Genomic DNA, 14,285 nt, shown 5'->3' with positions numbered 1-14,285 from the left:
AGCCTATTTTAAAACTTGCTTATCATCTCTGTGGCTGTCCTCTGCATGCTCCCAACTTCTCTGCGTTTCTCCTTCCTTGGGGACGCGACACCCTTAGTAAGACTCTAGCTAAAGCCAAGTGTGCTGTTCCTGCTGTCACGTGTACCCCCCTAGATGACCATTCCCCGCGTGGCAGGTATTTTTGAGCACCTACTATGTGTGAGGTGCACAGGTAAGGTCCGCGCGAGATAGAGAAGGATTTCTCGTGGACTTTCCAAAGATTAAGGAGGTAACGCTAGGGCGCCTGCGCGCAGATCATGCCCACAGCGCGCGGCGAGGCAGGAGCAGGTGGCAGCAGGTGGCAACAGGCGTCAGGGCCGCCCGAGCCTGCGAGCACAGGATGCTGCAGCCAGGGTGCGCGGAGGGCTTCACGGAGGCGGCAGGGACTGGACTGGTCTTTGGAGGACACGTAGACTTTGGTTGGACCTGAGAAGAGAGAGAGGAGAAACAGCATTCCCAGCAGAGAGGACGGCCTGGGAAAAGCCCTGCAGGCCGTAAACGCAGGGACTAGATTTGATAAGCCGGAGGTGGCTGTATTTGGGTGAGCAGAAAGAAAGGAAAAATCCTGACCCGGCCAGCACCCAAAAGCCTCCCCTGCAACGGGGAGCCATGAAAGAATCCAAGCGTTGCATTCACTTCGTGTAACTCCTGTTTGATTTTATTAACGTGCAGACAACTTGTTTTTCACCATGCTGACCCTAAATCATTCTCAGCTGTTCTTAGTGTCACTTTGTCCCCATCCAGTACTGGCTCTTGGTTTTGATTTGTTTGTTCCACGTCCCAGTTCAGGGTTTACTCTGTTGTGTCTCTATTTCTGAGAAATCTGTCTTGCCCTGGCATTATCCACAGCTGCTCACACCGGACCTTTGGCAAGATCAGTTCCAGCTGACCAGCTCCGTCCCAGTCACGCCTCACCTCTTTCCCTGAGGCAGTGGGCCTTTGACACCCCTCATTCCCTTCAAGACACGTAGGAAGGCAGGACACCTGGAAGTGAGACCCTGGGCCAGGTGGCCTCAGTGTTCTCATCTCTAAAACAAGAGGGGAGGTGCCTATCTGACCTCTCTGGGCCTTCTAGAGCTTCCGCCCCAGAAGGCAGTAACCTCAGCTTTTTGTCCACAAGCCATACCCATACTCAGCCATTTCCATGGAATAATTTCAGCTTTCCGGAAAGAATTTGCCTATGAAATTGACTGAAAATGGAGTTCGAAACCAATTGGATCTGCTAGGAAGTCAACCAACTTTGAGTTATTTATTTCCAACGGGGATGAGGATAGAGGAAAAGATGAGCACAGGCCCAGCTTCCCTCCTTGCCAAAGGGCCTCTTCCCGGGAGATATTTTCAAAGACAAAGAAGAAGTGATGGATTCAAAAGCACAAAAATGAGCTGCAGGTGGCACCCACCACCCTGCTGCCTTCCTGAGTCAGCCAAACTCTTTCCTTTTCCTTGGCTTCTCCTGACCATCAGGCCAGCCCAGTTTGATTCAGCCTGTCAGCAAAGGCAAGACTTTCCTTCCAGTGTGGTTCTCACCATGGCCAGTTGCCTTGCAGATCCTGATGTACCCATCTCTGCCAAGTCTCACACATGGCTGCTTCCCTGCCACTTACGACCCTGGTTCTCAGTCTTCTCTTTGGTACTAATTGCCTCCAGCATCTACCTACGGGAGTATGATATGAAAAGTGCTAACACCCAGAAAATTAGCAAACTGCAGCCTCAATTTCTCATCAGGTACTGGAATCACCATGAGCCCATATATCAGGAAAAGTCTATAGGGTCCTGAGGGTGACAGAGGGAGGGCAGAGCTAGCAGTGAGGGCAGGGGGCACGAGGTCACGAAGAAGAATTCCACCCTGCCTTGCTACTTCCGTATTGCTTTTTTTATTATTTGGGGTGCTTCCATAAAATGACTCAACATCAATTATTTTAATTAATTCTCATGATAGCCCTATAAAATCAGGTATAATAAATCCCATTGTATACACAGGGAAATTAAGGTTTCAATTATTTTATGCTTTACAGTGAGTACACTTGGCAACCATTCTAATATGGCTTTCCTTGAATTGAAGGAAGAAAACATCAGCTGTTGAGATAGGGTCTGATGATAGAAGATTAGTAATGTTTTCGACACAAAGGAATGATCAATGTTGAAGGTGATGGATATCCTAAATTTGATTATCACACATGCATGTATCAAAATATCACATGTACCCCATAAATATGCATAATTATTATATATCAATTAAAACTTTTTTAAAGAAATAATGGGGAAAACAATGTGCACCATTGTTGTCCTGGTCCCTTAAAACCTCAGAAGTCTGCAGCTACTTAACGATAACAACATCAGGCTTCTCAGGGAGAAAAATTTCCATTTCCAGCCCTGAAGCTTCACCACGAGGGTGACTTAAGAAGATGCAAACTAGGCAAGGACAGTGACCAGAGGGTGGTGAAAAGTGACAGCAGCTGGATAGTCAGCTATATCGGGACCTTGCTGGGGGTGATTGCTTTGATCTGACTTGCCCATTTCTGCTCACTTCCAAAGAGAGGGAACAAAAAACACACTGATGAGACCAACCTGACTCAAACACCAGGGAAGTCTTAAAAATGCTACAGGAAGAAGAAAGGCCTTGCATTATGAGAGAGGACCCACAGGAATGTGGAATGTGCTCCTCTGACTTTATTTAAAAATACTGCAGATTCTTTTTGGTATTCTAGCATTTAAGTAGCTTGGACAAACAGCTGCAGCAGATTCCAAGATCTCTTCAAGCTTCGACTTCCCTCTATGCTTGACCCATCCTGGGCCAGTGAACACTTGTTAACTAGGTAAGCAACAGTGGTGGTTTGGTCCACAGCAGCCTCTATGCCTAGAAAGCCCCTTTTTTGTTTTGTCCTATTTCTTGTTTTGTTTTGGTCAACATTGTGTTAATCCTTTAACCCCAACTCAATTCCTACATTTTCCCTAACGCTTTCCAAGGTCACTTCAATTCACAGTATCTGGGTACCAAATCCAATTACTTAGACTATGCAGTTGGCACTTCTGTCCTTAAATAATTAACAACACTGGCAGCACAGAATACATTCTTTCTCCTACAAGGGAAGAAACTTTTAATATAGTTCACGGTTCTTTTAATAATAGTTAGTATTTATTGTTGCACTTCAGGTTTTCAAAGAACTCTGTGTACTGTGTCTCATCGGACCCACACAATCATGCTGCAAGGCAGGCAAGCTCCTTTGGTTGTAAGTGACAGAAGCCCAACTTGATGGAGCTTAAGAAATGGAAATTTAGTAGAAGAATACTGGGTGAGCGCATAGAACAAATTGTGGGCTCACAGACAAGAATGAGGGATTTGATGCCTCTGATAGTTGAATACCCCCCCACCTTCTCTCTTTCTCTCTCATACACACACATATACTTTTGTGTGTTCCATTCTCTCCTGTTTCCTTTGGCTTTCTTTTTTTTTTTTTTTCAGTCCCCATAGGGACCGTCAAAAATTGCCAATGCTGACTATATTGCAAGCCATCATGACAGAGTATTGGGGAAAGTTTTCAATTAGCAATAATCATCCCTCGGATGAACCTCATTGGCTGCGATACTGCCACTGCGCAAAGCTGTCCTTTGGCTTTCTGGGGAGAGGGCAGTGAAGGAGGGGGTATTCCCATCCCAGGTCAACATATATTAATATATAAATTCCACAGGCACAACAGAATCACAAGATTGTAGTGAGGAGGGAATAATTCCCCCAAACAAAGGCAAGGTCTGCACCTGAAGAAAAAGGAGGACACAGGATACAAAACATGAATCTGCACTAATGATAAGGTTACACTTGTTATTATTCTCTGAAACTACATTGAAACTGAAGTTTAAACAAGCTACACCGCTATTCTTTAACACATCCAAGATGAAAAATCAAGTGTCCCAGAGTTCTCTCCCCTATAATACACTGTTTCCGCACCTAGCATAAGGCTTTGCTCGTAGTAAGACTCAACAAAAATTTGTTGACAGAAAATTAATTTAAGCCTCCTCTATCCCATGCTTCCTTTCTAAATCAGAGTATTTAGGACTGTAAGAGAGAAATTGCTATAAGAAAACGAAGCCGCCCCTCAATAATTACAGTGACATGTAATTTGGAAATCCTTAACATAACAATTATAACAGCAACAACAAAACCTGACAAGGATCAGGTGCTTAAAGTATGCGAGGAACCATTCTTAGAGGTCCTCAGGTATTAATTCAGTGAGTTACTCCTCACAGCAATTCTATGGGGAAAGAACCATTATTTCCATTTTATAAAGAAAGAAACTGAGGCTTAAAGAGGTCGAATCAGGCCTGAGATCACACAGACGGCTGGTAGCAGTACAGAAATTCAAACTCCCGACAGTCTGGCGGTGAGCAGGCCTAGGCCCCTGCCTGCCCGCTTGCTGCCCGCCTCTGCAGGAGGGCTCCCAGAGGACTGACTACGACCCTGTCCTGGTCATTGCCAGGGCTGGACATTTCCACACGGCACCCAAGCCTCCCTTTTCTGATTTGAACTTCTATCACACTTCCTGGTTCTTTTTAAACATGGGGGAAATGGAAAGGAAATCTTTGGGGAACATAGGTGGTCAGGGATGTTTCCCGCAGCTATAGGAAGAGATGGCCTCAATATCCTCAAAACAGTTATGTTTATTCATTTTTTTCTTTTGCCCAAGCTGTTCCCTTTGCCTGAATCCCTTCTTAAATTTCTATGCTGTCCAAACCTCACTCACTTTAAGATCTCACTCGAACATCTCCTTCTCTCTGTAGCTTTCCTTGGCTCACCCCAAAACTAAATCAGACTCCTATAGACTGCAGCACTGGCCTCTAATACAAACTTGTCTTCTTCACATATATCCTGATGAGATTGTGAGGGCCTCCAAGGCAGGGACTATTTCTCCAGTGCCTTATCGGTGTTTGGGTCACCAGAGCCTAGCACTGAGCCAGTTGCATAGGATATGGTCAATGAATGCTTGTTAAATACATGGATAAGTGAATGAAAGAAAGCACGTTGATATTATCCACTTCTTTGATTGGAGGATCCACAAGTAGATTCCAACGTCATTTCCAATTTAGTCTCTTGTTACTTAGAGGTATCCTAAGACTAAAGTCCTGGGAAGGAAACCAGTGGTCTTGGAGGGAGATCAAAAGAAACAGTCCATGAACAGTCCCTACTATTGTTATGTCTGAAATGTCAGAGGAAGAAGAAAGAAAGAATAAACATAAGTTAAGCCATGTAACTACCAAGATGCTATAATCAAATTATTTTGGTCACTGCGTCTCGGTCCTAACCATAGGAGTCCACAAAGAAGATAATCTGATCTATGTCAAACACAGAAGAATTGTAGTGGGTGTATTTCCTCGGCTGTGTGCACAAGGAAATTGGCTCACTCATGGGTGTGGACCATGCAGTTGGTTTGATTTTCCCTGACCCTTCCACTCGGGCATCTGGGACCAGATGCTTCCCCCACCTGCACAGTGCAGTTCTATATGATGTCTAAAGATCATGCTCAATAATAAGTTCCAACTTTACATACCCAGAAATGTAAACACTGTTATTCTCGCCAATAACTACTGGGGACTAATGCACTTTCTGGGAGATTATAAACAGAAATAATAGAATCAAAAAATTGTGGACCTGGAAATTTTTTTAAAATATGCTACTACCCCTCATCTTACTCGTGGAAAAATACTACCTGAGAAATTAGGTGTCTGCAGGATTACATAGCTAATCAAGAGTACTGGTGACATACCCCTTAGAGAAGTTTATTCTTGTGCTTGTAATAAAAGTTCCTTTTTTTAGATAAGAATGTTCGATCATCATTACATCTATTTAAAATGATATCTGCAAAATAGACTCTAAGCTTCCCAGACTTTCAAATATGGGTCTAATTAGGTATAGTTCATCAAAAGATAAGGTAAATTTTCATTTATGATGCTCCCCAAGATGCAATATTTCTGGCCTCTTGGAGAACCAAAAATGTGCTAGAAACCAAAAAGTTTAGAGATTCAGAGGTAGGATCTTAAAAAGAGAACAATCAACTTGAAGGAATAGAGAAGTTCCTGGACAGAGAGAGAAGAAGTGAGGGACGAATTAGAGAGATGAGCCCAGCCATGGAGATAGGGTGTAGCACAACTGTTTACCAATATTTGCAGCCCAACCCTTGGGGGAGAGTATGCTTACTTCTTTAACATTAGGGTTGGCCATGTGACATCCTTCAGCCAAAGGTGCACGAGTTGGGGCAATGTGTGTTAGCTTCAGGCAGCAGTAGGTATTTCCCCATGTACTAGTTTGCCTGACTTTGGAATCATGAAATCCTGGTTTGGGTTTAGCTTCTATGAGCTAGATTCCAAGTGGCTATAATGAACGGTCCTTTTGCCAGTCAGTCCCTAATGAACATGTGGTGTGGGCAAGATCTATAACGTGCTATCTTAGGCTTCTGAGATTTAGGGGTGGGGTTTTTAGCATGCCATAGCCTAAACATTATAAAAGAGACTAGAGAATCAAACAAAAAGTGAAGTCATTAGTTTTGAGATGGAAGGATTATGATTTAAACTGAATGATGTTGGATTGGGGCTGGTTTATGTACCTGTAATTTGCCTACATGTACAATATTCATATTCTGCATTTGCTAAGTAAAGGATTTTTCAAAATCATCACAGGTCTCAAGCCAAATGATGATTCGCAACAAAGAAGGACCAGAAAAAACAATGGAGGAAAGCAGGGCCCAGGCAAAGGCTCAGGACTCTAAAAGCAGAGAAGACTAGTGTCAGTGCAAGAACTTACACAACCCCATTTATACAAATATTTTGCCCTTGGCATTGCCATCACATCTTTACTCCCATGTCACCCCCCAGTGGCCTGCCCATCTCATCTCTAGTAGCATCTGCTAAGCCTAGCAGGCAAGTCTGCTCATCTAATTGTATACACACAAGAGTATATGTGTGCCTGTGTGTATGCTCATGTGCACACTCAGATATTCAGAAAATACTTGCTAGATGCAGAGACTAATACTACCTACTCTTCTCTATAGAGATGCTCTCTTCTCTCTAAATAATCCAGCCTCCATCTAGTGACAGTAACATAGATCTAACTCTCATTGGTCGATTCCTGCTAGACTTTGGGGCCATGGTTACAGCCGCTATCAGTGGACCAGACCAGAGTATTGTTTCCACATCAAGTGCCAACGTGTTGGCAGATATTGATGGAAGAAGGTAAAGCCCTTAACTCATACATCATTTCAATCTACGCTCTCCTTCAAAGAGCATAAACAATTTACTATAAAATTTAAGCGCTGGAGATTTCTAATTGAATGTTTTAAAGATAGGTAAAAAAAGAACTAGCTGATTAATAGAATCCAGAAGCCCGAGCTGAAATTCACATTCTAGTGGATCCTTTCTAAATATTTGTATTCCTATGGTCACTTCTTTTATGTAGGGTCCACCTGTACATGAGAATCCCAGAGAGTGAGTGTTGGAAGGTGCACTAGTACAATCTCCTCTTTTTATCCAAGAGGAGGCTGAAGCCCAGGAGAGGCTAGGTGGTTTGCCAACTCCAGCAGGATGCTGCAACGCCTGGGGTTTAGAAGATATTCTAGCACCAGGCCAGCTACTGGCTACTTTGTACATAAGAAGACCAATCTTTGAAGCCCAAACTTGACTTGGAGGAACTTACTGATTGCTTTTTGTCTTTTTCATCAGCACAGGTACCGTCAGCCTTTCATTATGTGCCTGTTTACTTTGTGTTTCACTAAATGCCCTTTACAGAACTCCAAGAGGCTATTTTGGTAGCTTCCTACACATGGAAAATGTTTTGTTTAGGCTCCACCTTGTATTCAGGGTGTCTGGGCCTGTCGAAGTTGACTGAATTAGAGAAAAGAGACAAGAGGTCAAACAAACATAACGAAATAGTCATAGATATAACTAAAGAATCTCTCCCCTCCCCTCCCTTGCATACCTCTCTCTGTTTCTTCCTGCCACCTCCCCCCTTACAAGTTAAAGCTCTGCAGCAGCCATTGAAATCGTTCTGGAAAAGGAAATCCATGAACCTTGGAAATGAATCTCACACTCTAGAGAATGTGATATCAGATATCAGAGTTCCATCCATTATTGCAGTCTTAAATCAGAGAGTCCTTAGGAAGCATCTCTCTCTACCACAAATTATAATATAGCTATAAAATCTTTCTGTAATAAGTAATTTTCCATGAAAATAACACTTCTCAGTCTTCCGGGACATAGCTGAAACATGACTTGGATTGCAGTTGTATATATATATATATATATATATATATATATATATATATATATATATGAAAAGAAGACTTCAAATTCCCTAAGAGTTGTGCATTTTTAACCTTGCATGGCTTGACTTTTCAATAGAAAACCCATCTTAGGAAGCGGAGCTTATTCCTACAGGCACTTCTTTTACTTTATCCTCTAGAATATTGATTTATGAACTGTTCACATGTCTAGAAAGTCTTTGGGCAGAGAAAAGAAGCCAACCATTCTCCACTTTTCCTAAAAACAAGACAAGCTGCTTGTCTTGAGTCCAAACTGGAATGGAAGAATTAAGATCAGATATTAGGAAGCCTACTCTTATAGCAAGTATATGCTGAAATGGATCTCCTGTGGTGGGTGACATTAGGAAAATCTTCCTATACTGCATACAATTTAGAGAGTTTTAAACCAGTTCACACAGAGTTCTGAGGAAAGGAAAGGGTGTGCATTAGATGTCACATCCCAAAATCCCTGCTAGTCTGAGACCTGATCCCAGATAAAAATAGAGATCAAGACCTCAAGGTAGAAGAAAAAGATGTCACTTAAGTAGGACCAAAAAGACCAGTCCTCACCCTGTCAACAAGAAACAAGGATCCCTCTAGGGGATTCCCAGTCTGCTTTGACTGTGTGGGTTTTCTTACTCAACACAGACACCAAGAGGCAGATGACAAGAGATTAGGACCTCATATTTTGATGCTTTTCAGAGATTGATTTTTTTTTTAAGATAGAGAATTTGAAGCCATTAAGGCAAAGAAGGCATTAAGTGAGCAAATGTCCCAGGCATTAATAGCCTTTAGAAGCAAGAACATAGCCTGTCTTGGGGACTGAAGTGAAGAAAATGTAGGGGGAGTAAAGAGAGATTAGAATGGAGAGAGACCGACTAGATCACAGCAAGCACTGCAGGCCATGCTAAGGAATTCAGACATTAGTTCAAGAGCAAGGAAAAGCCATTGGTAGGTTTTAAGTAGGAAAGTAACATGACTAAATTTTCAATTTTGAAAAACCCATCTTAGTCACAGTGTGAAGAGTAGCTTACAGAGGAGGAAGGATGGTGCTAGGGAGTTCTGAGACTATCGAGTCTCCAGGCGAGAGACACTGGTGTACTGGCAGAGACGGTAGCAATGGACATGAAGAGAAAAGGACAGCTTCATGTGCTATTTAGGAAGGAGAATGGAGAAAACATGGCAATGGATTGGGTATGATAGGAACTAAGGAATAAGGTTAGGGTGATCCATGGGGATTTTATTTGAGCAATAGTAACTTGAGCAAATAATGATATCATGTGCTGAGCCAGGAAATGACATCTGGAAGAAAATGAAGGAGACTTTAAGATATTGAGTTTAGCCACAAATAAATGGTAGTGTGAGCCATTTCTCTCTGTCCTCATCAATTATTTCCTCACTATTGGATCTTTCCTATCTGTCAATATTTATGCTTCTATTTATTGCTTCTGGAAGAGGGTAGGGGAGACTCGTCATCTTACTTCTCTTCCTTATTTCCCTTTACAACGAAGGCGCCTCAAAAGAATTGTGTATACTCACTGCCTATCTCTACAATTCCTTTTCTTCCATTCTGTTTTATTCTACTCCAATCAGTTACCCCCACTGCTCCATCTAAACTGCTCTTATTAATTTCACTAAGGACCTACTCATTACTGAAAATAGTGGTTGGTTCTTAAATATCATCTTTCTTACTCTCTCAGCAGCGTTTGACATAGTTGGCCACACCATGCTCCTTGAAACATACTCTTTATTTGCCTTTCAGGACATCAACTACTTTCTTGGTTGTACTTCTACCCCACTGGCCAGTAATTCTCCAAATTGTATACTGGTTCCCTTTTATGTTTCCCCTTCAATGTTAGATTTCCTCAGGGCCCAGGCCCTGGAATTTCTTTTTTGTTTTTGTTTTTTTTTTTTTTATTTACACTTACTCCCTTGAAAGTGTCATCATCCAGACTCATGTTTATACATACTACAGACTGATAGCCATCTAATTTCTATCTCTAGCCCAGATACGAATTCTAGTTTCATATATCTAGCCACCTACTTGACATCTCTCCTTGGATGTCTAATGGTATCTCAAACTGACATATCCAGGACTGAGTTCCTGATCTTGCCCCCAAAACTGTTCCTTCCATGGCCTCCACAGGTCATTAAGTGTCAATTTCCTTCTTGTTCAACCCCCAAACCTTGGAATCATCCATGACTTCCCTCTTCCTTTCTTATCCCACATCCAATTGGTTGGCAAAGAAACCCACACCTTCTCACCACCCCTACTGCTAACAGCCTGGCCTAACCGACCATTGCCTTTGCCAGTATTATTTCAACAGCCTTAGAGTAGGTCTCCCTTCTTCTGACCTTGCCTTCCCACAGTCTATGTTAGCACAGCATCTAGAGTGATCCTATTCAAATAGTGATCAGATCATGACACTCCTCCACTCAAAACTATCAATGACTTCCCATACAAGAGAGAAAAAGAAAAGATTCATTCGATAAACTAAGATGCTTCACACTGCAGCCTCCCCCCACCCCCACACAGTGGTGTGCTGGAACCAGTTCACACCAGTTCCAAACAGCAAATTGGTAAATTTTCTGAAATTTTGTAAGCCAATTATTAAACACAGCCATTATTAAACTTAAATTATATAAACTTATAATTAAGTTGTATTTAAAACAAAAGTAATAAATACTCATAACTCATCACTTTTTAATTATCTAATTCACTTTGCTATGATTTATGCAGTTGAGGTTATTTTTGTCTATTGTGTGGGGGAAATGTGTGTGCTACTGTGCATCTCCTTCCAACTCCACATTCAATGGCTTCAAGTTGGTAGTTTGAAATCATCTAGGGTGGGATGCAAAATGGTACAGACATTCTAGAAATCAATTTGGCAGGTCTTACAAAGTTAAACACATGCTTGCAATATGACCCAGCAATCCTACTTGTAGGCACTTATGCTAGATAAATTAAAACTTATTTCTACCCAAAAACCAGCACACAAATATTTGTAGTAGCATTATTCATAATTGCCAAATACTAAAAACAAATCAAATGTCCTTCAATATGGTACATCCAGACAATAGAACATATTCAGCAATAAAAAGAAACAACATATTGATATACATAACATGCGTTATATAGAGTGAAAGAAGTGAGTCTCCAAAAGTCAACCTACTGTAGAATTCCATTCGTATGACATTCTGGAAATAGCAAAGCTATGGGATCAAAGAACAGATCAGTAACAGCCAGAGATTGAGACAGGGAGAGGTTTGACCACAAAAGAGCAGCACAAGGGAATTTTGGAGGGTAATGAAATTGTTTTTATTTTTCTAGTGGTGGTTACACAAATCTATGCATATGTTAAAACTCAGAGTTATATTAATTCAACAAATAATCATTTTACTCTATATAAATTTTAAAAATAAAATGATAATGATAACTAAAAAGACATCTGAAGCAAATGATTGCAAAATACTATCATCTTATAATTTATTTGGTAGATATATGTCTGTTATATTATTTGCTATACCCTACTGCTGCGGGCCCCAACCCCTGGGCCGTGGACTGGTATCAGCCAGTGGCCTGTTAGGCACCAGGCCCCAGAGCTCCACTGCACCCCACCCCCGGTCTCTGGAAAAATAGTCTTCGATGCATCTTAGGAACTGGGGGGCTGCACAGCAGGAGGTGATCTGCAGGTGGGCAAGCAAAGCTTCGTCTGTCTTTACAGTTGCTCCCTGTCACTCACGTCACCATCTGAGCTCTGTCCCTGGCATCCCCCCACCCTCTTAACCCCCACACCCAGTCACCCAGTCGGTGGAAATAGTCTACCATGAAACCAGTCCCTAATGCCAAAAAGATTGGGAACTACTACTCTACTGTATTTGAAATATATTGAGTAAATATTTTTAAATGTAAAATTAATATTAGCTTATTCTTAATCCCCTGAGAACTGTGTAGTGTGCTATTCATCACCCATAGCTAAATTGTACTTATAACCATCTTGGTGCCAAGAGATCACCTGAGTTGTAGCATTTAGCCTTCAATGTACTGATGAGCATATCTAATTACTGTTAAACTGACGTCCTAATGTCAAAAATGACAATAAGTACCCCCCAGCCACTATGTTTACTAATGCTGAATTATTTTATTGGTAAGAAGGTTAAAACTTGCAGTGGGCAGTTTGTAATTAAGACGTTTTAATAGACTAAGACTCTTGTTTGTTAAATTATTTAGAAAATTGAGATTTAAACGGACACTATGTGCTATATTAGTTACCAAAGATCAGTGGGAAAAGGGGAGGGGATACGACTTGTAAATGATGCACTAACACCAACTGAAGAGCCAGTGGCTTCACAGTGCATCACACGAACTTTGCTGGAAGTTAAAATAGTGGGAAGTAGTGGAAAGACTGAGTCATCCCATAGCACAGAGTAATGAAGTGCAGATGTGCCAAGTTCAATGAGTCTGAATTTAGTTTGACATTATATTTGACTGTATATAGTGTATAAAATTTGTAAGCACAAAGAGTTTATTCCTAGTTTTATATTTTTACATACATATTTAAGTAACATTATCTTAAAAATAATTTATTTCAATACTAGGGATTCTGGAGAATTCTTTTTCTTTTACTATTTCAGAACCACTTCCATAAAACAACTTATTCTACAAAGGAATCACTTTCACAAGAGTAAAAAATTCTTCATGCTTTGGAAACTCAAGTTGTCTTTTTTGATCAAAATGCTATGAGGCCAAGCACATTTTCAGGCTGTGGCAGGCAGTCCAGTCTGCTCTGGGCTGCTCGCTGATGGACAGACAATTCCTTGGGAGTCGAGTTCGGGCCCCAGAGCTTCCACAGGGCAGTGTGCCTCGCAGCTGAACTGCCTCTGCCTCCTCATCCCCGGGTCCCTGCAGGCCTTGCCAGTACAGCACACTACTTTACTAAGGTCTATTTCCCCTTTAAATTCTACCTGGATCCCAGAACACTCATTTCCTCACTGCCACCGTTAGTACCCAACCTATGACCAAGAATCTGAGTCTGTATCATCTTTGTTAGGCTCTCCTGAAACAGTCAGGAATTAGGGAAGTGGCTGACTGGAGACATCAGGTGTGGGATCAGCCCGGAGGGAAAGAAGGGTCTCAGATAAAGGCAAGGGAGGAATGGGCACAGCTCAGGTGTAGTTCAGCAGGAAAGGTGCCAGAGCCTGCCAGAGGAGACTTCATGGAAAGAAATTCTGAAGCAGAACAGGAAGAAAAATAAAAAGATATCAGCGAAGATTGACCCAAGAGAAGCTCGCAGCCCAGTGAAGGGGTAGGTGGGGGTTTCGCTTCTCCTTACCACACACCTCTGGTACTCAGTGGGCTGCCAAGTTGCTTGGAAGTGTTTGCATCTGCATGAGCCTGAGTGCTGCTATAACCACTGAACCTTCTTGAAAATAAAGCACAAGACTTCCAGCCCCTTTGGGATCTCCACCCCACACACCCTGCGACCATGGCCCGGTGCAGAGAAGGCAGTCTCTGCAGGGGCGCCTGAGATCTTTTGTGATCCCAGAGCTTGGACATTCCAGGAGGACTTCCTCCCAGGGAAAGGGACCTGAAGAGCTGGAGTGCGACTCCCTTCCACTCAGCATCTTAACCTTCCCAGCTCCCCCGCCTCTCCCCCACCCATTGTAGCCAAGAGAGTCGAATGAGCTGAGACTCTCAAGGGCAGCTGCCTCCCCTCTGCTGATGTGCCCTCCAGTCTGACGTCTCCACAGAGAGTGTGGCCCGCACCTCTCCCCTTGAGGAGCTGCAGTAGACCCAGGGGTGCTTGGTCTGGAAGTTCCCCACCCACCAGCACTCTCCAGAGATGCCTGCCAGTGGACAGACATGCTGGGTGGGTCCTGTACCCCCAGGATTCAGTTGGGATGTTAGGGTGCACAAAGGGGAGATCTGGGAGCCAGACTCAGGAGGCAAGGGAGCTCACA

General features: G+C 42.5%; 1 non-coding gene across 1 annotated transcript; it reads right to left on the bottom strand.

Annotated features, from left to right (window-relative positions):
- Positions 1–3,502: 3,502 nt before the first annotated feature.
- On the bottom strand, positions 3,503–3,643 carry LOC142871594 (U4 spliceosomal RNA). The gene has a single exon (XR_012919835.1). It is a non-coding gene; the product is annotated as a U4 spliceosomal RNA (small nuclear RNA).
- Between the last annotated feature and the right edge of the window lie 10,642 nt (positions 3,644–14,285).

The sequence above is a fragment of the Microcebus murinus genome, chromosome 6 (genome assembly GCF_040939455.1).
Source record: "Microcebus murinus isolate Inina chromosome 6, M.murinus_Inina_mat1.0, whole genome shotgun sequence".
NCBI classification, from domain to species: Eukaryota; Metazoa; Chordata; class Mammalia; order Primates; family Cheirogaleidae; genus Microcebus; species Microcebus murinus.
Note: the sequence above shows the minus strand (reverse complement) of the source record. Positions and strands in the feature narration are given on the sequence as shown.